At 44.0% G+C, this 26804-nt stretch overlaps 1 protein-coding gene and 1 non-coding gene across 3 annotated transcripts in view; one reads left to right on the top strand and one right to left on the bottom strand.

Moving 5' to 3' along the window:
• The window catches only part of PRSS23 (serine protease 23), a 91246-nt gene extending 73172 nt beyond the window's left edge, over nucleotides 1-18074 (bottom strand). The window contains exon 1 of one of the 2 annotated variants that reach the window (XM_073612951.1): nucleotides 17816-18074. The gene's annotated coding sequence lies outside the window, so the exon portion shown is untranslated. Of the gene's footprint in view, nucleotides 1-7516; nucleotides 7788-17815 lie in introns of those variants that run through there. The other variant, XM_073612950.1, reaches the window with a different exon arrangement.
• A 4898-nt stretch (nucleotides 18075-22972) lies between these two features.
• Nucleotides 22973-23091, top strand: LOC141130819 (5S ribosomal RNA). The gene has a single exon (XR_012242531.1). It is a non-coding gene; the product is annotated as a 5S ribosomal RNA (ribosomal RNA).
• Nucleotides 23092-26804: the final 3713 nt, after the last annotated feature.

The raw sequence follows: 26804 nt of genomic DNA, 5'->3' as shown, positions 1-26804 counted from the left end.
CATTTTGTTCAAGTGTTTTATAACAGAACACATACCCAGCATCCCTTTAGCCATGCATGTTCAAACAGTAACTGATTAGTTACTGATTATACAGGGGTCTCTAACTGGCGGCCCTCCAGCTGTTGCTAAACTACAAGTCCCATGAGGCATTGCAAGGCTGACAGTTACAAGCATGACTCCCACAGGCAGAAGGATGATGGGACTTGTAGTTTCACAACAGCTGGAGGGCTGCCAGTTTGAGACCGTTAGATCATTAGCAGATTGCATTACTAAAGTCTGCAACACCCAGTGGCCAGCAAAGAGAAGCATGAACATCTAAAGGGATGTCAGGAATGTGTTCTTCCATATAATGCTTTTTATATAAGTGCTGAGAAGTTTACTGGAGTCTGCCAGCCCCTCCCACTATAGAACACCAGACAGACCCTGGACCTAGTGATGACATCACTGAATCTCAAATGAGACAAAATGAAAAATGTTACTTTATTACTGATTGGTTGGGGGGGGGGGGGACAAAAGACAGTTCTATAGGTGTACAGTGGAACCTTGGATTACGAGCATAATCCGTTCCAGGAGAATGCTTGTAATCCAAAGCACTTGCATATCAAAGCGAGTTTCCCTATAGAAGTCAATGGAAACAAAGATAATTCGTTCCGCATTGACTTCTATTGCATGCAATACCGCATGAGGCCAGAGGTGGGGGGGCACCGGAGAGCCTCGGAAATACTCGGGGACAGCTCGGCTGAACTCGGAAAGCCTCGAAAAGGTTCGGAAACACCCAATGACGGAGTATTTCCGAGTGATTCAGAGTATTTCCCAACGGCTCCGAACCATTCCGAGTGTCACCGGTGCCCCCCGCACCTCTGGCCAAATGCGGTACTGCACACCCCATTAGCTTGAATTCTGCTCGTTTTGCGAGACAACACTTGCAAGTCAGAATTAAAGAAAAGTTGCTCGTCTTTCAAAACGCTAGTTAACCGCGTTACTCGTTAACCAAGGTTCCACTGTACACTGCTATTCAGCTTTAAGGTTAGTGGTTCTGTTGACATTTCGGGTTAGGCGTTAAGGTAAATCACTTGCAGACAAGCGATTTGCCTTAACTCTAATGCCTAACCCCAAAAGTCAACATAACCTCTATCACTAACACCTAGCTCTCTGGCTCAATCCAACTTGGCCCCTAATCCTTCAAACAATTGCTTAACCTGAACCTAACCCTTAAAACCGAAGTTTAGCATGTAATGGGCAATGCATAGTGTTATGTGAATGGGCAGTGGAGATCCTGTCATTCATCCACTTCTCTTCCATTCACAGAATACAATGCATTGTGTGATAATAGTAATAGAAGCTCTGTGAAGCGTGGAAAGAAAAGGGGCAGGTGAGAGGCATAACTTTTATAGACTGGCAACGGTGGCTGTTAACTCATACAGCACCGTAAGAAGTATCCAGAGTCTCCGAAGGAGGCAATGAACTGAAGATTTTAACCAGAAGCAAATTTTACTGATGTTATTACAAATGTGCTTTCTAGAAGAAAAGTTCCCACGTAATGATCAGTAAAATACACTGCTCAAAAAAATGAAAGGAACACTTTGAAAACACATCAGATCTCAATAGGTAAAAATATCGTGCTGGATCTTTATAATGCAATGGACTGGGTAATGTGTTAGGAACGAGAGGATGCCACATTGTTTAATGGAAATGTTTATCAACCTACAGGGGGCTGAATTCAAAGACACCCTGAAAACCAAAGTGAAAATATGATGCAGCAGGCTAGTCCATTTTGCTGAAATTTCATTGCAGCAACTCCAAATGGTACTCAGTAGTTTGTTTGTCCCCCACGTGCTTGTATGCATGCCTGACGACGTCGGGGCAAGCACCTAATGAGACCACAGATGGTGTCCTGGGGTATTTCCTCCCAGAACTGGACCAGGGCATCATTGAGCTCCTGAAAAAACTGAGGTGCAACCTGGCTGTAATGGATGGACTGAAGCATAATGTCCCAGAGGTGTTCTTTTGGATTTAGGTCAGGCGAACGCGGGGATCATTCATAGGTATCAATTCCTTCATCCTCCAGGAACTGGGTGCATACTCTCGCCACATGAGACCGGGCATTGTCGTGCACCAGGAGGAACCCAGGACCTACTGGACCAGCGTAGGGTCTGATAATGGGTCCAAGGATTTCATCCCGATACCTTCCATGGATATGCCTCCCCAGACCATCACTGACCCACCACCAAACCGGTCATGCTGAACGATGTTACAGGAAGCATAACGTTCTCCACGGCTTCTCCAGACCCTTTTACGTCTGTCACATGTGCTCAGGGTGAACCTGCTCTCATCTGTGAAAAGTACAGGGTGCCAATGGCAGACCTGCCAATTCTGGTGTTCATTGGCAAATGCCAATTAAGTTCCACGGGGCCGAGCAGTGAGCACGGGGCCCACTAGAGGACGTCGGGCCCTCAGGCCACCCTCATGAAGTCGGTTCCTGATTGTTTAGTCAGAGACATTCACACTAGTGGCCTGCTGGAGGTCATTTTGTAGGGCTCTTACAGTGCTCATCCTGTTTCTTCTTGCACAAAGGAGAAGATACTGGCCCTGCTGATGGTTTAAGGACCTTCCACTGCCCTGTCCAGCTCTCCTAGAGACTGCCTCTCTCCTGGAATCTCCACCATGCTCTTGAGACACAGCAAACCTTCTGGCAATGGCACGTATTGATGTGCCATCCTGGAAGAGTTGGACTGCCTGTGCAACCTCTACAGGGTCCAGGTATCGTCTCATGCTACCAGTAGTGACACTGACCCTAGCCAAATGCAAAACTAGTGAAAAACAGTCAGAAAAAATGAGTAGGGAAAAGAAAAATGTCAGTGGACTCCACCTGTAAAACCATTCCTGTTTTGGAGGTCGTCTCATTGTTGCCCATCTAGTGCACCTGTTGTTAATTTCATGAACACCAAAGCAGCTGAAACTGATTAACAACCCCCTCTGCTACCTAACTGACCAGATCAATATCCCAATTGACTTGATGCTATACTCTGATTAAAAAGTGTTCCTTCAATTTTTTTGAGCAGTTTCGTTTAACCGCTTGCTAACCGCTGCACACAGATGTACGTTGGCACAATGGCACAGGCTGGCAAATGGGCGTACAGTTACGTCCCTTTAAATCTGCCTCCTTTTGGGCACGCGTGCCGGTCCCGGGAACTCGATGTTCTCCGGCGGCCCGTGATTGCGGTGTGGAGAGGTAGAACTAGGAAGTGCCTATGTAAACAAGGCATTTCCCCGTTCTGCCTTGTGTTATGACAGAGATCCACTGCTCCCTGTCATCAGTGATCGCTGTCATGTCCTAGGTAGCCCCCCCCCACAGTTAGAATCACTCCCTAGGACACACTTAACCCCTTCATCGGCCCCTAGTGGTTAACCCCTTCCCTGCCAGTGTCATTTACATAGTAATCAGTGCATTTTTAAAGCACTGGTCGCTGTACAAATGACAATGGTTCCAAAATAGTGTCAAAAGTGTCCGTTGTGTCCGCCATAATGTCTCAGTCACGATAAAAAAAAACGCAGATTGCCGCCATTATTAATAAAAAAAAATTTATAATAAAAATGCCATAAAACTATCCCCTCTTTTGTAGATGCTATAACTTTTGCGCAAACCAATCAATATACGCTTATTGCGATTTCTTTTAACCAAAAATATGTAGAAGAATACATATCGGCCTAAACTGAGGAAAAAATTTTTTTTTTTTCTATATTTTTGGGGGATATTTATTATAGCAAAAAGTAAAAAATATTGCTTTTTTTTTCAAAATTATCGCTCTTTGTTTGTTTATAGCGCAAAAAATAAAAAACGCAGAGGCGATCAAATACCACCAAAAGAAAGCTCTTTTTGTGTGAAAAAAAGGGCGTCAATTTTGTTTGGGTACAACGTCACATGACCGTGCAATTGTCAGTTAAAGCGACGCAGTGCCGAATCGCAAAAAGTGCTCTGGTCAGGAAGGGGGTAAAATCTTAGGAAGGGGTTTATAAATCCTGGCCTGTTAGTGTGAATTACAATCAATAATTTATGAATACAAGCATCTGGTAGGCACCCATTCTCAGTTTATCATTCTTGGAAAAATGTAACTTTGTATAATGTTTAGTTATTATAATATAACAATGTTTACAAGCATGCCTTTATTAACATGCTTTGCAATTTTATTTTTGGCAATTTCAAAGCATAAATCATTTACAATTGTTGCTTCTCTTAAAGTATATTTTTACTTCATGCGACACTTCCAAAAAACTCCTGAGGAAGCTCATCTGAGCGAAACATGTTGAGTATGAAGTGGTTGTATATGTCCTAAGAATCATTAGGAGATCCCTGTAAATGTTTATTGTGATTTTTAAGAATTGTTTAAATAAAATGTATATTTTTTTTAATTGATTGTTCAACTCAATCCTTGGTACCTGAAAAGTCCCGCTTGCCCTTCTCTTTCTTTCTGTTGAAGTCTATGGCCCTCAAGTTGCATGAAGGTCGGACCAAAGTAGTGCATGAACTACTTTGAAGTTGCTGCAATTTTAAGTCACGCATCATTGGTATCATTGGAAAACACGGAGGACGACTTGCCATGCAACTTTGATGTTCAAAGTTGCATGACAATTCTCACAAGTGTGAATAGAGCCTAAAGATGGGAATTCCCCTCACTTTGGGGAGATTGCCTCTCACTGCATCTCCAAGACAGAAAGTATTAGGAAATCCCCCCCCGGCAGGACACAACAAACAATAACCTGAATTGAACCCCTTTTTCCTCTATCCAAAATGACATAAAAGAAAAGTTTTGGCTATACATACACTTTAATTAAAGCAAATGTAAAATGCTAAATAGAAATTCTTCTTGCATGCCTTCCAACTTTTTCAAATTGTAAAGAGGGACACCTTTCAACACAAAGTATACAGACGATGCACACACCCACAGCCATGCCCCTAGTTATACAGACCTGGAAGAATTCAGACCACTGGATTAAACCCTCAAATGCTTTCATCCGGTATTACCTTTTGTTTATATTTGTTTTTTAAAATAACAAATGCAATAATGTAGCGACGGGATGAAAAGTTTAGTGTAATGTAACACTTTAGAAAGTAAATATTGCTAATTTGTGTAGATGTCTACACATGAGAAATGAGGAGCGGAGAGGATTTGGTCCCAAAAGAAGGAAAGCCCTTCTAAATGAGTTCCTTTATTAATATATTAGTTATTGGCATAAATGTCAAGATCTTCTATAATCCAAAAGGGATATTTAGTACTCATCAAGATTAAATCCAGGGACAATTATTAACAAAGTTCACATCATGAACTTTTCTTTATCAGAACTGAGGAACAGAGGAGATTTGGTCCCAAAAGAAGAACAGTCCCTCCAAATGAGTGCCGTCCTTTTTATTAATATGTCATTGTCATTAAATGCCAAGAATTTCTATAATCCAGAAGGGATAGTTAGTGGTCCTCAAGATTAACCATTTCAGCTCCAGAAAGGTTTACCCCCTTCCTCACCAGGCCCTTTTTTGCGAAAGGACACTGCGTTGCTTTAACTGACAATTGCGCGGTCGTGCGATGCTGTACCCAAATAAAATTGATGTCCTTTTTTTTCCCCCCACAAATAGATAAATTTCTTTTGGTGGTATTTAATCACCTCTGCAGTTTTTATTTTTTGTGCTATAACCAAAAAAATATTTTCTGCTATTAAACACATCCAATAAAAAAAAAAATGTAAAAAAAAAAAAAGAAAAAAATCGAAATTCTTCATCAGTTTAGGCCAATATGTATTCTGCTACATGTTTTTGGTGAAAAAAAAAAAAAAAAATCCCAATAAGCGTATATTGATTGGTTTACGAAAAAGTTATAGCGTCTACAAACCATGGGATATATTTATGGAATTTATTTTTTCTAGTAATGGCGGCGATCAGTGATTTTTAGCAGGACTGCGAGATTGAAGCGGACGAATCGGACACTAGGTGACACTTTTTGGGGACCAGTGACACCAATACAGTGATTTGTGCTAATAAAAAATGCACTGTCACTGTACTAATGACAATGGCAGGGAAGGGGTTAACATCAGGGGCGATCAAAGGGTTAAATGTGTTCCTAGGGAATGCTTTATAACTGTGGGGGGGGGGGTGCTTTGGCTGTGAGAAGACAGAGATCCGTGTTCCTGCTTAGCAGAAACACAGGATCTCTGTGTTCCCTACTAGCAATACAGCGATCTGCTTTGTTTACACAGGCGGACAGCCATTCTGCCTCTCTTGTGAATGATCGGTGGGTTCCGGCGGACATCAGGTCCACTGATTGGCTCCTGCTGTGTCCAATCACAGCAGTAGCTGGTCGCCACACCCACTGATTGGCTCCTGCTGTGTCCATTCGCCGGTGGCACGCGTGCGTGCCGCAGACCCCGAAGAGCAAAATCACGAACCTGTACGTGATTTTGCGCAGGAGAGCAGTATATGTACAGTATATGTGGGGCGGTCGGCAAGTGGTTAAAAATGTCACATCATGAACTTTTCTGGATCTCTATAGAACTGAGGGACAGAGGGAATTTGATCCCAAAAGAGGGGCAGCCCCTCCAAGTGGGTTGCGTCCTTTAGTAATATATTAGTCAATGGGATGTCATTAAATGTCAAGACCTTCCATAATCTACAAGGGATACTGAGTTCTCATCAAGATTAAATCCAGGCACAATCATTAAAAAACATTATATCGTGAACTTTTACAAATGTATACATCAGAACTGAGGGACAGAGGGGATTTGGTACCAAAAGAAGGGCAGTCCCTCCAAATGAGCTGCGTCCATTCACACCTGAGCGATGTTCTGCTTGAAGCTTGCAGTTCTAAAACGCTCAACAAGCCAAATCCTATTCATTTCCATGACCTCTGTTCACATCTGAGCATTCTGTCACCTGAAGCAAAACACCTGTCGCTCAAAAAAGTACATGAGCTTCTTTTTGGCAGATTACAAGCATTTTCGGCCCCATAGACCTCAATAGAAACGCCTGATGTAAGCGTTTTACAAGCGCTTTGTTGTGCGTTTTCTGCTTTCCAGCCCTAATTTCCATTCCCTCTTCTCCCCCTAGTGCTTTCTATTGGCGAAACAAAAATGCCTGAAGCTGTAAAACGCTTGTAACACACTTATAAAACGCTTGTAATAGTCTAAAAACGCTCCAAAACTCTCAATAGGAAAACGCCAATAAATCGCTACGCTCAGGGTGTGAATGCATCCATAAATTAGTCAATGGGATGTCATTAAATGTCAAGAACTTCTGTAGTTCCAGAAAGGATATAAAGTGTTCATCAAGATTAAAAACAAAAAACTTTACATCAGATACAGCTGGCTGTTCAGGATATCCTGGGACTTGTAGTTCCCCAGCACAACAGCTTAGACTGTCTATGGCACAGGATCTGCAACTGCCATTTTTTTTTCTAATCCACAGAATCTTGGATCAGAGAAGTGTGTAAGGAGCCCCTAACTCATGAATCAGGAGATGTGGAGATCTTACCAGATGTGTGCAGACAGAGCTCAGAGCTTGGATCGCAGCAGGACAAGCTGGATCATGTCTCCCTGGTGGGATATCACAGTGTTGGTGTCCCCATAGAGCAGTCCTCAGTGCAGGTGTCCCCCCTGACCCTCTCCGAGCAGATCTGACAACTCCAGGGAAAGACAAGGCAGCAGAGAACCACGTGACCCCTCCCACCCAGAACAGCGGAGGGAGTCTCGACACCTCTGCTCTGCCTGGGATCCGACTCTCCGCTTCCCAGCTGGGACTACAATAGGAAGTCTATGGGAGCCTCTCCCAGAATACTCCATGGACTAGGAGTGCCAGGAGAAGGGGGGGCTGGGTGATGGCAGCACCTGCAAGTGGCACAGCAGACTCTAGTAATTGGGTAGAAATAAAATGTATGGATAGTCTTATTTTTAATGCTGGATAGAGTAGAGAAGGTTAAAACTGAAGTCCAGGAATGCGACAAAATCTACCTGTCCTGCACTGGAAGGGTTTAGGACCGTTAATATATTAATATATTAATTTTAGGGCTGGTTCAGACCACAAAAACGCATTACAAATCCGTTCCAGGTGTGTTTATGCATGCGCATTTTTAACGCGTTCCAGTGCATTTTTGATGCGTTTCCGGAAGCATTCCAGGTGTTTTTTGTTCTTCTTTTCTCCTGTTCCCCCCCCCCCCTGTACTGGGGTCTGGTGCATTTCTGATGTGTTTCTAGTGCATTATGGTGCGTTTTGATGCATTTTAGGGCTGGTTCACACCACAAAAACACACTCCAGATCCGTTGCTGATGCGTTTCTGTATGCACATTTTTAAGGTGTTCCAGTGCATTTTCAAAGCGTTTCTGGATACATTCATAGTGCTTTTTTCATCTTTTCTCCAGTTTTTTTTTTTTTTTTTTCACTGTACTGTGTTCTGGTGCATTTTTGATGCGTTCCAGTGCATTCTGGTGCATGTTTTATGCATTTTAGGGCTGGTTCACACCATAAAACACACTCCACATCCGTTCCTGATGCGTTTCTGTATGCATGTTTTTAAAGCATTCCAGTGCATTTTTTTTTTTTGAAAATTCTTTTTATTCACATTTTTATAAATAATACACGAGTGCAAACCCCACAACCATTCCCCCTCCCCCTCCCTCTTCCCTGTTGTGCAATGTCCCAAGAAATACAGGCAATTAAACAGTATGAATTACCCTTCCAGCATCCTCAGATCAATTAAAACAGTATAGACTAGAAGAGATATAGAGTAGTAAACACAATCACCTGGTCCCTGCTAAGCCTGCCAGGCCTCTCCAACTAGTGTATATTCTGTTTATGGATCATTTAACCCTTCAATTCTAAAGTGTCATCTGATGAGATCCAGCACTGCCATACTTTCTCAAACTTTTTGGGGCAACCTCTACTCAAGTACGTGGCTTTATAGAAGGGCAATGCCTTATTCACTATGCCCTTCCAGTAGGCCAGGGAGGGAGCTTCAGGTTTTTCCCGGCATAGTCTTCTCTCCTGTTTTTTCCCCACTGTACTGGGTTCTGGTGCATTTTTGATGCGTTCCAGTGTATTCTGGTGCGTTTTTGATGCATTTTAGGGCTGGTTCACACCACAAAAATTCATTACAGATCCATTCCGGGTACGTTTCTGCATGCACGTTTTTAACGCGTTTTTGACATGTTCTGTGCGTTTTTTATGAGTTTCTGGATGCATTCCAGGTTCTTTTTTTTTTCCTGTTTTTTTTCCACTGTACTGCGGTCTGGTGCGTTTATGATGTGTTTTTGATGCGTTCCAATGGATTACGGTCCATTTGTTTTATGTATTTTATCGCGTTCCAGTACAGTCCAGTGCAGGAAAAATGCAGCAAGTTCTACTTTTTTCTGGAACTGGAACGCCCGAGAACTGACCACACTGGTGTGAACTATGCCATGGAAACCATGTAACCTACTTTCCATGCGTTTTTGATACAGAAAAAAACCACACTGGACTGCATGTGCTGTGAACTGGTCCTTAGAGCTGGTTCACACCACAAAAACGCACTTCAGATCTGTTCCCGATGCCTTTTTGCATGAGCGTTTTTAACGCGTTTTTGGCACCTTCCGGTACGTTTTTATTGCTTTTCCGGATACATTCCAGATGCTTTTTTTCTTATTATTTCCTGTTTTTTTTTTCACTGTACTGGGGTCCAGTGCTTTTTTTATGTGTTTTTGATGCGTTCCAGTGCATTCTGGTGCTTTTTTGATGCATTGTACTGCGTTCCAGTAGAGTCCAGGGCAGGAAAAATGCAGCATGTTCCACTTTTTTTTTCTGGAACTGAAACGCCCTGGAATTGGCTGCACTGGTGTGAACTATGCCATTGGAAACCATGTAACCTACTTTCCATGCGTTTTTGATACAGAAAAAAAAAAAAATCACTGGACTGCATGTGGCGTGAGCTGGCCCTTTAAGCGTGTTACTATTGAACTCTATAGAGTGAGCGCTTTGATGAAAGCGCATTAAAGATGGCGCACCGCACCTAAACTGCACATAAATGCACAAGGGCATAAATATAAGGTGAAATGATAAGGTGTAATGCATACTTTCTTCCTGACTCCAAGAGGGACTGCCCCCCTAAGGCTCCATTCACACTAGCGTGTTTTTTGATGCATTTTGCATTTTGCAGAAATGCATGGGAATTTTTTTAACATGGGTTCCTATGGAACATGTTCACATCAATGCCTTTTTGTGCCTCTGCATTTTTGGAAAGGGTCAGGGACTTTTTTTCATGCAAAATTCAGCGTTTTGCATGTAATAGAATTCAATGGACCAGCATCAAAAACGCAAGTGCATAGTTTTTACAGCGTTTTTACAGCGTTTTTGATGCGTTTTTGGCGTTTTTTTTATTTCATTTTTTTTTTAAACTGTATACAGTCTAAAAAAAACTGTAAAAAAAAACAAAAACCGCGAAACGCGGCAAAAACGCGGCAAAAACGCTGTAAAAACGCTACAAAAACGCTGCTCAAAAAATGTGGCAAGCATCACAAAAAAAACTCCAAAAACGCTCAAAAGCAACATGCATAGGTGTGAATTGAGCCTTAGGGCCCATTCACTCCAGAAACTGCAAGTAACTGCGTGTTTTTTCCTTGTACCCATGCATGCAGCTGATGTGCGTTTTTCTATCTGCATTTGTCCTGTGGGGTCACTTCCTTCTTCTTTCTCTTCTTGGGCATCTATGTGCACTGTGATGTGTTGCGGTGCATCTGCATGCCTTTTATGCATGTTTGCGGGGCAGAAAAATGCAGCAGGCTGTACTTTTCTGCATTGCAGTGGTGTGAATTCTGTCCATACAGTGAGGGGAAAAAAAGTATTTGATCCCCTGCTGATTTTGTACATTTGATCAGTCTATAATTTAATGGTAGATTTATTTTACCAGTGAGAAACAGAATAACAAAAATATCCAGAAAAACGCATTTAAAAAAAAATGATTTGCATTTTAATGAAGGAGTTGATGGAGTTTCAAGGATCATGGGAACGGTGAGGAATCAGCCCAGAACTACAAGGGAGAATCTGGTCAATGATCTCAAGCCAGCTGGGACCATAGTCACCAAGAAAACAATTGGTAACACACTAGGCCAGTGATGGCAAACCTTGGCACCCCAGATGTTTTGGAACTACATTTCCCATGATGCTCATGCACTCTGCAGTGTAGTTGAGCATCACGGGAAATGTAGTTCCAAAACATCTGGGGTGCCAAGGTTCGCCATCACTGCACTACGCCGTGAGGGACTGAAATCCTGCAGAGCCCGCAAGGTCCCCCTCCTCAAGAAAGCACATGTACAGACCCGTCTGAAGTTTGCTAATGAACATCTGAATGATTCAGAGGTGAACTGGGTGAAAGTGTTGTGGTCAGATGAGACCAAAATCAAGCTCTTTGGCATCAACTCAACTCACTATGTTTGGAGGAGGAGGAATGCTACCTATGACCCCAAGAACACTGTTCCTACCATCAAACATGGAGGTGGAAACATTATGCTTTAGGGGGTGTTTTTCTGCTAAGGGGACAGGACACCTTCACTGCATCAAAGGGATGATGGACGGGGTCATGTACCGTCAAATCTTGGGTGAGAACCTCCTTCCCTCAGCCAGGGCATTGGAAATGGGTCGTTGGATGGGTATTCCAGCATGACAATGACCCAAAACACACGGCCAAGGCTACAAAGGAGTGGCTCAAGAAGAGGCACATTAGGGTCCTGGGGTGGCCTAGCCAGTTTCCAGACCTTAATCCCATAGAAAATATGTGGAGGGAGTTGAAGGTTCGAGTTACCAAACATCAGCTTTGAAACCTTAATGACTTGGAGAGGATCTGCAAAGAGGAGTGGGACAAAATCCCTCCTGAGATGTGTGCAAACCTGGTGGCCAACTACAAGAAACATCTGACCTCTGTGATTACCAACAAGGGTTTTGCCACCAAGTACTAAGTCATGTTTTGCGAAGGGGTCAAATACTTATTTCAATCATTAAAATGCAAATCAATTTATAACTATTTCGAAATGCGTTTTTCTGGATATTTTTGTTGTTATTCTATCTCTCACTGGTAAAATAAACCGACCATTAAAATGATAGACTGATCATTTCTTTGTCACTGGGCAAACGTACAAAATCAGCAGGGGAGCAAATACTTTTTTCCCTCAATGAAGGATAGTCTGGATTTCGGACCATCTGTGCAGTTGGAGTGCAGTCTAAAATGCATCCCACTGTGTTAGGTGTGAAAGGGTCCTAAGACAATGCTGAGTTAGAGCTGAACTCTGGGAAAATGAAAAGCGCTCCCTTTCAAAGGTGATGTCCCCCCACCGCAAGGGTTAAATGCTCATTTAGGTTTAGGGAATAAGCACTTTACATTTTCGATCCTCTGCTCCTGCAGGCTCCTCTGTGCTGCTTCTTCACAGCCTCTTCTCCCAAGTCTAATGGATAGCCCCTAGCCCTGCACTAAATGCCGAGGAACAGTCGTCCACTGCCCAAGCATAGGAGAGTGTCGTCTGCTGGGGGCAGTAGGGATCAGGAGTGTAAGGCCCCATTCACACCAGAAACTGTGCGCATTTTTTCCATGCATGTTTTCATGCAGTTGATGTGCATTTACAGTGCCTTGAAAAAGTATTCATACCCTTTGACATTTTCTACACTTTGTAATTTTACAACCAAAAACATAAATGTATTTTATTTGGGATTTTATGTGGTAGACCAACACAAAGTGGCACATAATTGTGAAGTGGAAGGAAAATAATAAATGGTTTTCAATTTTTTTTTTTACAAATAAATATTTTAAAAGTGTGGCGTGCATTTTTATTCAGCCCCCTTTACTCTGATACCCCCAACTAAAATCTAGTGGAACCAATTGCCTGCAGAAGTCACCTAATTAGTAAATAGAGTCCACCTGTGTGTAATCTAATCTCAGTATAAATACAGTTGTTTTGTGAAGCCCTCAGAGGTTTGTTAGAGAACCTTAGTGAACAAACAGAATCATGAAGGCCAAGGAACACACCAGACAGGTCAGGTATAAAGTTGTGGAGAAGTTTAAAGCAGGGTTAAGTTATAAACAAATATCCCAAGCTTTGAACATCTCACGGAGCACTGTTCAATCCATCATCTGAAAATGGAAAGAGTATGGCACAACTGCAAACCTACCAAGACGTGGCCGTCCACCTAAACTGACAGGCCAGGCAAGGAGAGTATTATTAAGAGAAGCAGCCAAGAGGCCCATGGTAACTCTGGAGGAGATCCACAGCTCAGGTGGGAGAATCTGTCCACAGGACAACTATTATGCCACGTACACACAGTCGGACTTTTCGGCTACAAAAGTCCGACAGCCTGTCCGACAGACTTTCGACGGACTTTTGTCGGACTTTTGGTGGACTTGCGGCAGTCTTTCTTATGAACGGACTTGCCTACATACGATCACAGAAAAGTCTGACGGATTCGTATGTGATGACGTACACCGGACTAAAATAAGGAAGTTGATAGCCAGTAGCCAATAGCTGCCCTAGCGTCGGTTTTTGCCCGTCGGACTAGCACACAGACGAGCGGATTTCTGGGTCCGGCGTAGTTACGACATAAAGATTTGAAGCATGTTTCAAATCTAAAGTCCGTCAGATTTGCGGCTGGAAAAGTCCACTGAAAGTCCGCTGAAAGTCCGGGGAAGCCCACACACGATCGGATTGTCAGCCAGCTTTAGTCCGTCGGTGTCCGTCGGACTTTTGTAGACGAAAAGTCCGACCGTGTGTACGCGGCATTAGTCGTGCACTCCACAAATCTGGCCTTTATGGAAGAGTAGCAAGAAGAAAGCCATTGCTGAAAGAAAGTCATAAGAAGTCCTGTTTGCAGTTTGCGAGAAGCCATGTGGGGTACAGGTATCTGCACCCACTTCCGGGCTCAGACAGCCGCAGAATAGCCGCAGATAACCGCCCAACCCCCCATCCCCCCCCCCCCCGTTGTGTTCTGGGAAACACACAGTTCCCAGAACACAATGGGGACCAGTGAAGGCGCGCAGCGCGACTTGTACATGCGCAGTAGGGAACCGGGCAGCGATGCCGCAACGCTTCACTTCCTGATTCCCTGACTGAGGATGGCGGCGGGGGCAGCCAAGAGACGAGCGATCGATCGGCTTCGGCTGCCGACATCGCTGGACCCTGGGACAGGTAAGTGTCCATTTATTAAAAGTCAGCAGCTGCAGTATTTGTAGCTGCTGGCTTTTAATCATTTTTTTTAAGGTGGAGCTCCGTTTAAAAAACACAGTGGCCTGCTCCTCAACAACCAGCTATTCACAGTTCTTTAAAGAGAAAAAAAAAACACAGAATGCATGAAAACCGCATGCAAAAAATGCATCAAAAACACGGGTTTAAAAACGTAAAACGTGCCTGAAAACCACATCAACCGCAACCGCATAGATGTGAACCTTCCAAAAGGGATGCATTTGCTAGAGACAATCACTAATAAAGTTCACATGATGAACTTTTCTGGATCGCTATACATCAGAACTGAGGGAATTTGGTCCCGAAAGGACAGTCCCTACAAATGAGTTTCGTCCTTTATTAATATGTTAGTCAACCGGATGTCATTAAAGCGGAGTTCCACACAAAAATGGAACTTCCGCTTTTCTGAACCCTCCCCCCCTCCGGTGTCACATTTGGCACCTTTCAGGGGGGAGGGGGGTGCAGATACCTGTCTAAGACAGGTATTTGCACCCACTTCCGGCATAGACTCCATTATGTCCTAAAAGAGGGACAGTTCCTCTAAATGAGCTCACTTCCTAATAAATTAGACCAAAGGGATGCCGAGAATTTCTATAATTCAGAAGGGATATTAAGGGATCATCAAAGTTAAATCCAGGGGCAAACATTGCAAACTTCACATCGGGAACAGCTGGCAATAACAAAAGCTGTAAGGACATCCTGGGACTTGTAGTTCCCCCAACAGTTTAGCCTGCTTATAGTACAAGAGCTGTAACCTTGCCATTACTTTTTTAATTTATTGAAAAAATGTCTTTAATGAACTTCTACAGATGTCTATAGATCAAGACTGAGGGACAGAGGGGACTTGGTCCCGAAATAGGGACAGTTCCTCCAATTAAGCTCTGTCTTTTATTAATATGTTAGCGATGCCAATTATTTGTATAGTTCAGAAGGGATATAAAGGGCTCACCAAAATTAAATCCACTGAGTCAGGGACAAACAACTTTAAAAAAAACTCAGCTATAACTAATAATTACAAAAGCTGTCAGGGTATCCTGGGACTTGTAGTTCCCCAGCAGCCTAGGCTGTCTAAGGCACAGGAGCTGCTATAAAGGGCTCATCAAGACTGAATCCAGGGACAAGCAACAAACGAAAACTTCACACCAGGTACAGTTGGCAAGAACTAAAGGTGTCAGGATATCCTGGGACTTGTAGTTCCACCAACAGTTTAGGCTGCCGATAATACAAGCGCTGTAACCTTACTATTACTTTTTATTTCAATGAATTCTTGGAGCAGAAAAAGTCTGTAATGATCTTCTACAGTTGTCTATACATCAGAACTGAGGGGACAGAGGGGTCCTGGTCCCAAAATAGGACCAGTCCCTCCAAATAAGCGCTGCCCTTTATGCCCTTTATTAATATAGTAAGCCAAGATGCCAAGAATTTCTATAGTCCAGAAGGGATATAAAGGACTCACCAAAATTAAATCCAGGTACAAACAATAAAAAAACTTCACACCAACTGATAATTACAAAGCTGTCGGGGTATCCTGGGACTTGTAGTTCCCCAGCAGCCTAGGTTGTCTAAGGCACAGGAGCTGCTATAAAGGGCTCATCAGGATTGAGGGACAAAATAAAAAGCAAGAAAAAGTCTGTAATGAACTTCTACAGATGTCTATACATCAGAACTGAGGGACAGAGGGGATTTGGTCCCAAATAGGGACAGTGCCTCTAAATAAACTCTGTCCTAATATATTAAGCCGAAGGGATGCTAAGAATGTCTATAGTCCAGAAGGGATATAAAGGGCTCACCAGGGACAAACAATAAAAATATAAAATTCACACCAGCTACAACTGATAATTATAAATGCTGCAAGGGTATCCTGGGACTTGTAGTTCCTCAACCCTTCAGTCTGCCTAAAGCACAAGTAGAGCTGTAACCTTGACTTTTTCTTTGTAATTTATTGTATGCTCTGTGCAGAAAATGTCTGTACTAGTCATTCAGAGATCTCTATACATCAGAACTGAGGAGCAGAGAGGATTTGGTCCCAAAATAGGGACAGTACCTCCTTTATTACTATATTAGGCCAAAGAGATGCCAAGAATGTCTATAGTCCAGAAGGGATATAAAGGGCTCACCAGGGAGAAACAATAAAAAGAAAAACTTCACACCAACTACAACTGATAACTACAAAAGCTGTCAGGGTATCCTGGGACTTGTAGTTCCCCAGCAGCACAGGAGCTGCTATAAAGGGCTCGTCAGGATTGAGGGACAAACAATAGAAAAAACTTCACGCCAGGTACAGCAGGCAAGAGATGTCAGGATATCCTGGGACTTGTAGTTCCTCAACAGTTTAAGCTGCCTATATAGCACAACAAGTGCTGTAACCTTTAATGTATTGGAATCTCAGAGCAGAAAATGCCTTTAATAAACGTATAATATATTGTACTACCCAATATATTAGTCAATGGGATGCCAGTAAATGCCAACAAGAGTAAATCCAGGTGTAAGCGTTAAAAAAAAACTTCACATCAGGAACAGCTGGAAATTCTGGGACATGTAGTTCCCCCAACAGTTTAAGCTGCTTATAGTACAAGAGCTGTAACCTTGCCATTATTTATTCATTCAATGGAGCAGAAAAAGTCTGTGATGAACTTTAAAGGGCTATAAAGGGCTCACCAAAATTAAATCCAGGGACAAACAACAAATAAAACTTCACAAATAATAATCACAAAAGCTGTCAGGGTATCCTGGGACTTGTAGTTCCTCAACCGTTTAGGCTGCCTATAGTAAAACAAGAACTGTAACCTTCACTTTTTATAACTTATTGAATCCTGGGAGCAGAAGATGTCTGTAATAAACTTTTATAGATCTCTATATACATTAAAAGTGAGGAACAAATAGGATTTTATTATTATTGTTATTATTATGGGATTTTGACCCCAAAAGGACAGTCCCTCTAAATGAGCTTCGTCCTAATATATTAGTCAACGTGATGTCATTCCAAAATTTCTATAATCCAGAAAGTGATCATCAAGATTAAAGAATAACAAAAACAGCACATCAGGTACAGCTTGGTTGTTCAGGATATCCTGGGACTTGTAGTTCCTCAACAGCCTAGGCTGCCTATAGTAAAACAAGAACTGTAACCTTCACTTTTTAGAATCTATTGAATCCTCGGTGCAGAAAATGTCTGTAATAAACTTTTATAGATCGCTATATACATTAAAAGTGAGGAACAGATAGGATTTTATTATTATTATTATTATTATTATTATGGGATTTTGTCCCAAAAGAAAAACAGTCCCTCTAAATGAACTTTGTCCTAATATATTAGTCAATGGGATGTCATTCAAAAAACTTCTACAATCCAGAAGGGATAAATAGTGATCAGCAAGATTAAACAATTAAAAAAAACTTTACATCAGATACAGCTGGCTGTTCAGGATATCCTGGGACTTGTAGTTCCCCAGCACAACAGCTTAGGCTGTCTATGGCACAGGATCTGCAACTGCCATTTTCTTTTTCTAATTCACAGAATCTTGGATCAGAGAAGTGTGTAAGGAGCCCCTAACTCATGAATCAGGAGATGTGGAGATCTTACCAGATGTGTGCAGACAGAGCTCAGAGCTTGGATCCCAGCAGGACAGGCTGGATCATGTCTCCCTGGTGGGATATCACAGTGTTGGTGTCCCCATAGAGCAGTCCTCAGTGCAGGTGTCCCCCCTGACCCTCTCCGAGCAGATCTGACAACTCCAGGGAAAGTTGTGCGGAGAAAAGGCAGCAGAGAACCACGTGACCCCTCCCACCCAGAACAGCGGAGGGAGTCCCGACACCTCTGCTCTGCCAGGGATCCGACTCTCCGCTTCCCAGCTGGGACTACAATAGGAAGTCTATGGGAGCCTCTCCCAGAATACTCCATGGACTGGGAGTGCCAGGAGAAGGGGGGGCTGGGTGATGGCAGCACCTGCAAGTGGCACAGGAGACTCTAGTAATTGGGTAGAAATAAAATGTATGGAAACTTGTCAGGCCAATTATTTTCATTGTTTTCTACACATGTTAAAATCTACATTTTTTTTGGTTTGTTAGAAGTTACTGTAAAGCCCCTCAAAAAGTGTGTATTTTCTGAAAGAAGAGGCCCTGGAGAATTGAATGCCAGCAGTTACAACTTTTTATGTATTTGTGCAGTTATTTATGAAACAAATATATTTTCCGAGGGAATAATTTTAGTGCAAACAAACACATTATACCTTTTTTTAACTTTTTTTTATATAATCTTTATTTTGTACATTTTTCAATTTTTACACAAGTACACTTAATGTAATAGTTAAATATACATTCATACATACAACTCATACATTTATCCAATTATATCTCAAAAACGTCTATCAGTTATTTTACTGGACCACATAAATAATATACACGCCATTCAACCACATACAACATTCTCACTAAAAAAAAAAAAAAAGAATAGAAGGAGAAGGGCCCCGCAAAATCATTCTACATGTAATGTAATACATTTGCTGAGGTTCTAAACTCCTCCCATTTTTGCCATATTTTCTGGTTTTGGTCCCCCAGTTCTGTTTTTTTTTTTATTTTTATTTTTTTAAGAGAAATGTCTATACCTCATTTTTTAGTAAAATATAATACATTGGGGTGTGTCTAGTAAATACACTCACCGACCACTTTATTAGGTACACCTTGCTAGTAGGGGGTTGGACCCCCTTTTGCCTTCAGAGCTGCCTTCATTCCTCATGGCACAGATTCAAGAAGGTGTTGGAAACATTCCTCAGAGATTTTGTTCCATATTGACATGACAGCATCACGCAGTTGCTGCAGATTTGTCGAGAATCTCACGTTCCACCACATCCCAAAGGTGCTCTATTGCAGTCATAGGTGTGCGCAGCTTATTGCATTAGAGTATGCACCCCAAAGCTCAAACACGCTCACGTGTGTGTATGTATGTATGTGTAATAGTATGTAATACTGTGCCAGTAGATTTTTATTGTTTTATTTTTGTATTATACTTTTCTATTGTATTATTATTATTATTTAATATTTATTATTGTTATTTTAGTTTTTTTAGAAGAAATATCACTGTGAAGGATTCTCCATATATTGATTATTGGACTTTTTTCATTTTTACTGCATTGTTTTATTTTTATTGTGTATACTGCAATACCATTAGAAAGTTTTTTTGGGCATATTATATACTGTATCATTGCAGTGCTGTCACACTTTTTTCATTTTATATTGTCACTTGTGGGAGCACAATAGTGACAGCTGCAGCAAAACCTTAAATAACAATTTTATATCACTATTAGTTTATATATCAATACCTTCACATATTAGCGCGCCACTACTTTACTTTTAATCATTATTATTATTATTTATGTATATTTATTATTTACATGTATTATTTATATACATTATTTACTTTTCTATTGTATTTTATATTATTTTTTTACAGTTTTTTTTTTTTTGGGAGCCCTGTTGGGGGCTTTGGTGAGATATCAATAGGGGGAATTTGTGCCGCACAGGGAGATCAGGGGGTGTGGCCAGGCACACTAGGCACACCCGCTGTGCACACCTATGATTGCAGTATTTCTCAACCTTTTTTCAGTCAAGGCACCCTTTAAAATTATGGACGGTCTTGAGACACCCCATTCTAAAATGTAAAAAATGATACTAATGGCATTACATAATGCAGCAATAACCACACGTAGGACACCAAACGTTAGAGGTAATTTATTCTTCCAAAGCAAATACACTTTTGCACATTGGTACTGACTAGTATTCCAATGTTTCTCTTCTCCCTCAGTTTCTCTCCATCAGTCAGCTAATGTCATCCCAGTGCTGAGGGAGAGGGGCACAGGAGGGTCAAACAAGGATGCCGTCGAGGCAACAGACACCCTCCTTATGAACTGATCACTGGTTATTAGGATGCCAGTGTATAGAAAGTCATAATGCTGCATAATGGAAACCAGGGACGGCACATTTATTAAGGGCGCACGGGCGCCGCCCCCCCATCCATCACCACCTCCCCCTATCCATACGTCCGGCCCCTTTCAGGGCGTGGAATGCATGGATTCCAATGCGGGGTGGCAAACATCCCCCCCGAACCACACCCACCCCCATCGCGCTGTTTTCCGGTCTGTCCAGCTCCTCCCCTCCTCTTCCTAGGCGTCCAATAGGATAGCCTGTCCTTTCAGCCAATCGAGTGACCGGTGTCAACACCCGCTTCCTGATTGGCCGGGAGGAGGATCAGTGTTACAACAGCGAATATTGATTTGCTGTTGTAACACACCTGGGTGGACTCGGAGCTCACTCTCTGCGACCCGAGCCCACCCTATATTGAAGCCTATTAGAGTCTCTAGCACTAATTGGTGCTTCAAAAAAACAGCCCACCCCCCACATTGGAATCTATGTGCCCTGGCACCCTTAAAGGGTGGTTACAACTGGTTACAACAGCAAATGAATATTCACTGTTGTAACACTGATCCTCTTCCCGTCCAATCAGGAAACGGGTTTTGACACCCGTCACCTGATTGGCTGAAAGGACAGGTGAGCCTACTGGATGCCTAGGAGGAGGGGAGGAGCTGCACGCTGGAAGCCGCCGATGGAGGAGAGGACATGGAGCCGCTGCACCCTGCCCACCACCTGCTACCCGCCTAGATGGGGTAAGTGCCGGACCAACCAGCAAGCAGCGGGGGGGGGGGTAAGGGGCTGCCAGTCGCTCGGGGGGTGGTTGGTTGTTTGCCGCCGCCCCCCCCCTAAAAAAAACACCAGCCGCCACTAATGAAAACACGTGACTTTGTGTAACTTAAAGGCAGGCTTGATTCACCTGCTGACTTGTATACAAGTTTTGATCAATTTTTAGGCATTTTGCCAAGGCACCCCTAAGGAAACCTCAAGGCACCCCTGGGGGCCTGGGCACCCTGGTTGAAAAAGGCTGCTCTATTGGATTGAGATCTGGTGACTGTGGAGGCCATTGGAGTCCAGTGACCTCATTGTCATCTTCAGGAAACCAGTGGTGAGATGATTTGAGCTTTGCGACATGGTGCATTATCCTGCTGGAAGGAGCCATCAGAAGATGGGTACACTGTAGTCATAAAGGGATGGACATGGTCAGCAACAATACTCAGGTAGGCCGTGGTGATTAAACGATGCTCAGTTGGTACTAAGGGGCCCAAAGTGTGCCAAGAAAATATTCCCCAAACCATTACACTACCAGCCTGAACCATTGATACAAGACAGGATGGATCCATGCTTTCATATTGTTTACACCAAATTCTAACCCTACCATCTGAATGTCACAGCTGAAATCAAGACTCATCAGACCAGGCAACGTTTTTCCAATCTTCTATTATCCAATTTTGGTGAGCCTATGTGAATTGTAGCCTCTGTTTCCTGTTCTTAGCTGACAGGAGTGGCACCCGGTGTGGTCTTCTGCTGCTGTAGCCCATCTGCTTCAAAGTTCATTGTGTTGTGCGTTCACTGATGGTATTCTGCATATATTGGTTGTAAAAAGTGGCTATTTGGGTTTCTGTTCTGTTCTTTCTATCATCTCAAACCAGTCTGCCCATTCTCCTCTGACCTCTGACATCAACAAGGCATTTTCGTCCTCACAACTGCCGCTCACTGGATATTTTCTCTTTTTCGGACCATTCTCTGTAAACCCAAGAGATGATTGTGTGTGAAAATCCCATTAGATCAGCAGTTTTTGAATTACTCAGACCAGCCCGTCTGGCACCAACAACCACGCCACGTTCAAAGTCACTTAAATCCCCTTTCTTCCTCATTCTGCTGCTCGGTTTGAACTTCAGCAAGTCATCTTCACCATGCCTAGATGTCAAAATGCATTAGGTTTTGCCATGTGATTGGCTGATTAGCAATTTGTATTACCAAGCAATTGAACGGGTGTACCTAATAAAGTGCCCGGTGAGTGTAGATTGCAGTCCCAATAAAAATCGCTGATCACCTCCATTACTAAGAAAATAAAAATATAATAAAAATGCCATAAATCTTTCCCCTATTTTGTAGATTTTTTTAATTTTTGCGCAAACCAATCAATATACGTTTATTGTGATTTTTATTACCCAAAATATGTAGAAGAATATATATCGGCCTAAACTAAGGAAAAATTTATTTATTTTTTTTTTAAATTGGGGATATTTATTATAGCAAAATGTACAAAATATTGTGGTTTTTTTTTCAAATTTTTCGCTCTTTGTTTGTTTATAGCGCAAAAAATAAAAAACGCAGAGGTGATCAAATACCACCAAAATAAAGCTCTATTTGTGGGAAAAAAAGGACGTAAATTTTGTTTGGGTTCAGCGCCGCACGACCGTGCAATTGTCAGTTAAATCGATGCAGTGCCGTATTGCAAAAAATGGCTTGGTCATTGAGCAGCCAAATCTCCCGGGGCTGAAGTGGTTAATAAAGGCACACTTACCTGTCCAGGGATCCACTGCTGTACTTACCTGGGCCAGTTTTTCATCAGTCTTCAGGTACCAACATGTCTAGTGTGGGAAACCAGATATGACTCTATGTGCCTTCCAGTGGAGGCTGGTGCTCAAAAAAATTTTTTTTTGGGGGGGGGGGGGGGGGGGGGTTGCAAACAAACTGAAAAAAAACCATCAATTGCAACCTCACTGTGCCCATCAAACGCAGCCACTGTGCCCATCAATTGCAGCCACTGTGTCCATCAATTGCAGCCACTGTGCCCATCAATTGCCGCCACTGTGCCCATCAAATGCCGCCCTACGGCCACATCACCCTGAAAGCGCCCGATCTCGTCTGATCTCGGAGGCTAAGCAGGGTCGGGCCTGGTTAGTACCTGGATAGGAGACCGCCTGGGAATACCAGGTGCCGTAGGCTAAAAAAAAAAAAAAAAAAAAAAATTGCCACCACTGTGCCCATCAAATGCAGCCACTGTGCCCATCAAATGCAGCCACCTTGCCCATCAAACGCAGCCACTGTGCCCATCAATTGCAGCCACTGTGCCCATCAAACACAGCCACTGTGCCCATCAAACGCTGCCACTGTGCCATCAAATGCAGCCACCATGCCCATCAAACACAGCCACTGTGCCCATCAAACACAGCCACTGTGCCCATCAATTGCGGCCACTGTGCCCATCAAAAGCAGCCACTGTGTCCATCAAACGCTGCCACTGTGCCATCGAATGCTCCCACTGTGCCCATCAAATGCTGCCACTGTGCCCATCGAATGCTCCCATTGTGCCCATAAAATGCTGCCACTGTGCCCATCGAATGCCGCCTGTCTCGGTGGGGCAGCGGGTGACGGCAACGAGCGGTGTCCTCCATAGGACCTCTCCTGTCCTCTCCTCCCGTCCTCTCATATAGGCGATTGGAAGCCTGATAGGCGTCCAATCACAGCGCCTGTCTTTTCAGCCAATCAGGTGGCAGGTAACAGACCCGAGCTGTTCTAACACACCTGGGTGAACTGCGAGCGCCAAGCATGGCGCTCGCAGGTCACCTTTTTTGACGTCTATTAGAGCCTATGGCTCTAAAACAGGTGCTTCAAAAACACCCCCCCCCCGGCCGCTGTAAATGGGCCGGGCACCTGAATAGGGGGTGGCAGCGGTGGCCATGGATAGATTCATGCTATGCATTATTCTATCCATTGGTCATAGGGGGGGTGGCTGGGGAGAGGGGGCAGCGCCCGTGCGCCCTTATGGACGCACCGCCACTGTGGCTTTACAGACGGCTTCCCACTGCACATCCGTGAGTCATGTTGCACTTTGTGAATAGTTGCGCAGCCTTCTGAGACCTGCGATGTGCTCCAAAAGGCTGCGGCCAAAAGGAGGGGCAGAACATCCTCTAGGATCACCTAACCAGGAAGTGGGAGTGGGTACCTAGCAATTAGGTACCTGCCACCCCATACAAAAAAGAACAGTGCCCAAAAGTTAAAGAGGAAGGTGAAAAAGCGGAAATGAAGGGTCATTGGTCAGAGGAAGGATCGGATGTTCCCTGAGTTCCTCCTGCTTACTCATGGGAAGCTGTATCCCATGGTCCCAGGCTACCAGGTGGAACAGTAGAGCCTCTGAACCACTGTGGGTGCCGCTGGTGAGGGGAGGGGCCACTTTGACAGCTTCTAAAAGTGACTTGCCTAATGACTTTTATCAGAAAGACCTTCACTGACTTAAAGCCCTATCAAGCTCCCAGGACCTCTCAGATCCCCGCAGCATGTCTGTGCATGCGCTGGACCCCCTCCGTATGTGCAGATAAGGGTAGAGGCCCCACCCTGTTTCTTCACATGCACGAGATCCCACAAGCTTCCCCCTGGGATGAGTGATGTATAAATCCCAGGAGGCAGCTTGTGGGACTGTGTGCACTGCAAGGGATCCTGGAGTAACTTATGGAATTCCTGTGCTTGCGCGGGGTCCAGGTATGTCATCTTCACCTAGCTGGGTTTTAAAGCAGAACTTCTCCTAAAATGCACAGTTCCATTAATCCTTCACCTGTCCTCGCCATCATTGGGAAGTTTTTTTTTTCTAGGCAAAAATAGCATACGTTCGCACTCCTACAACCTCCTGTGATGTGTCCCACACCCCAGTCTGCCAGTCTGGAAGCATATGTGTAGTCGGGAGCATAGGTGTGCGCAGCCTCTTGCATTAGGGTGTGCACCCCAAAGCTCAAATACATATGCATGTGTATATGTACTGATGGTGTCAGTAGGGCAGTGGACAGTGTCATTATTTTTATTTTATTTTTAAATAAATTATTGTATTTTGTAACAATTTTTTGGTGGATGAAATATCAGAGGTCTAAACAGGGGGGAATATGCACCACACAAGGCGAGTAGGGTGTGCCCAGGCACACCTGGCACACCCTGTGCGCACGCCTATGGTCGGGAGTCAGCAGTGAAAGAGCAGCAAGTAGGAGGGCCAGCTGTACTGCCTCATCACTGAAACCAATCTCCACGTGGCTCCCCCAGGAGCACAGCAGGCTTCTCCTCCTCTTCCTCCTGCCAGCTTTAAGCTGCTGCAGGGGGAGCACACCCTCCTGCAACCTCCCGTTACGTGTCACACGACCCAGGAGGCTACGAGACCAGTCTTGAAGCACATGTGTAGTGGTGATCCAGGGGCAAAACAGCAGGAAATAGAAAGGCCAGCTGTACTGCCTTATCACCAGTCTCCATGTGGCTCCCCCAGCAGCACAAAAGGCTTCTCCTCCACTAACTCCTGCCAGCTTTCAGCTGCTGTAGGGGGAGCACAACCTCCCACAACCTCCTAGAACATGTCACACGCCCCAGGAGACTGCAAGACCAGTCTGGAAGCACATGTGCAGTGGGGAGCTGGCGGTAAAACAGCAGGAGGGCCAGCTGCACTGCCTCATTGCTGAAAATGATCCCCCTGTGGCTCCCCCAGCAGGCTTCTCCTCCACTCCCTCCTGCCAGATTTGAGCTGCTGGAGAGCAAGCTACAGAGGGATCCGTTCCAGTATCTGTGCCCCCTCTTCCCACTGCTCTGACCCCCTTGTGCCATACAACTCCCACCCAACAGCTCTGCTGGCTTCTCATAACCCCCATGCTAGGGTACAGGAGGATCAGTTTCAGGATGGAGAGCAGGGAGACAGTAAATATGTCATATTTACCTGCCCCTTTCTTTCTTGAATCAACACAGTGAGCGATCAGCACTGATCGCTGCTGTGTTCATTCATAACAGAAGCATAGTTTATGAGTCAACAGGAAGCCTCTGTACAGAGCGCATCCTGTTCATTCATCTGCAACATACCTGACACTGCATAGAAAAGGATTGAACAATTTGTGTTCTCAGTCCCTTTCTCTTTCTCAAAAAGTGAGGTATGTTTAGACCCCTGATATTTCACCATTGTCCCCCAACAGGGCTGTTAAAAAAGTAAAAAAAATACATACAATTGTAAAAAAAAAATAAAAAACATAATTAACCACTTCCCGACTGGGCTATAGCCTAATGTTGGCTACAGCGCAGTTGGCCAGTTTTTGGAGGGTGTCATGTGATGTCCTCCGCATGTGCTGCGGCGTGCGGGCGGCACGCTCTGTGATTGCTGTGTCCTTAGGACACCACTGATCACCGATCGGGGTAAAGGGCCAATCACAGCAGCCCTTTTCCACATTATCAGCTGTTTCCAATCACAGCTAATCGCGATGTAAACACAAGCTGGTTATCGGCATTCCTTTCCTCATGCTGACAGTGTGAGGAGAGGAGAGCCGGTATCCGGCTTGTGTGAAAGGAACATTTACACTGATAACCAGGGCACTGATCATGTGCTGTCTATCAGTGGCCACCAGTGCTGCCAATCAGTGCCCACCAGTGCTGCCAATCAATGCTTCCAATCAGTGCCCATCAGTGCTGCCAATCAGTGCCCATCAGTGCCTCCTCATAAGTGTCACCTATCAGTACTGCCTATCAGTTCCACCTACCAGTGACCAACAGTGCCGCCTATCAGTGCCTGTCAGAGCCCATCAGAGCCACCTATCAGTGCCCTTCAGTGCTTCCTCATCAGTGCCCATCAGTGCAACCTATTACTGCCCATCAGTGCAGCCTCATCAGGGCACATCAGTGAAGGAGAAAAATTACCTGTTTGC

Source organism: Aquarana catesbeiana, linkage group LG02 (genome assembly GCF_042186555.1).
Source record: "Aquarana catesbeiana isolate 2022-GZ linkage group LG02, ASM4218655v1, whole genome shotgun sequence".
NCBI lineage: Eukaryota > Metazoa > Chordata > Amphibia > Anura > Ranidae > Aquarana > Aquarana catesbeiana.
The sequence above is the reverse complement of the archived record's forward strand: the minus strand, read 5'-3'. Positions and strand labels throughout refer to the sequence as shown.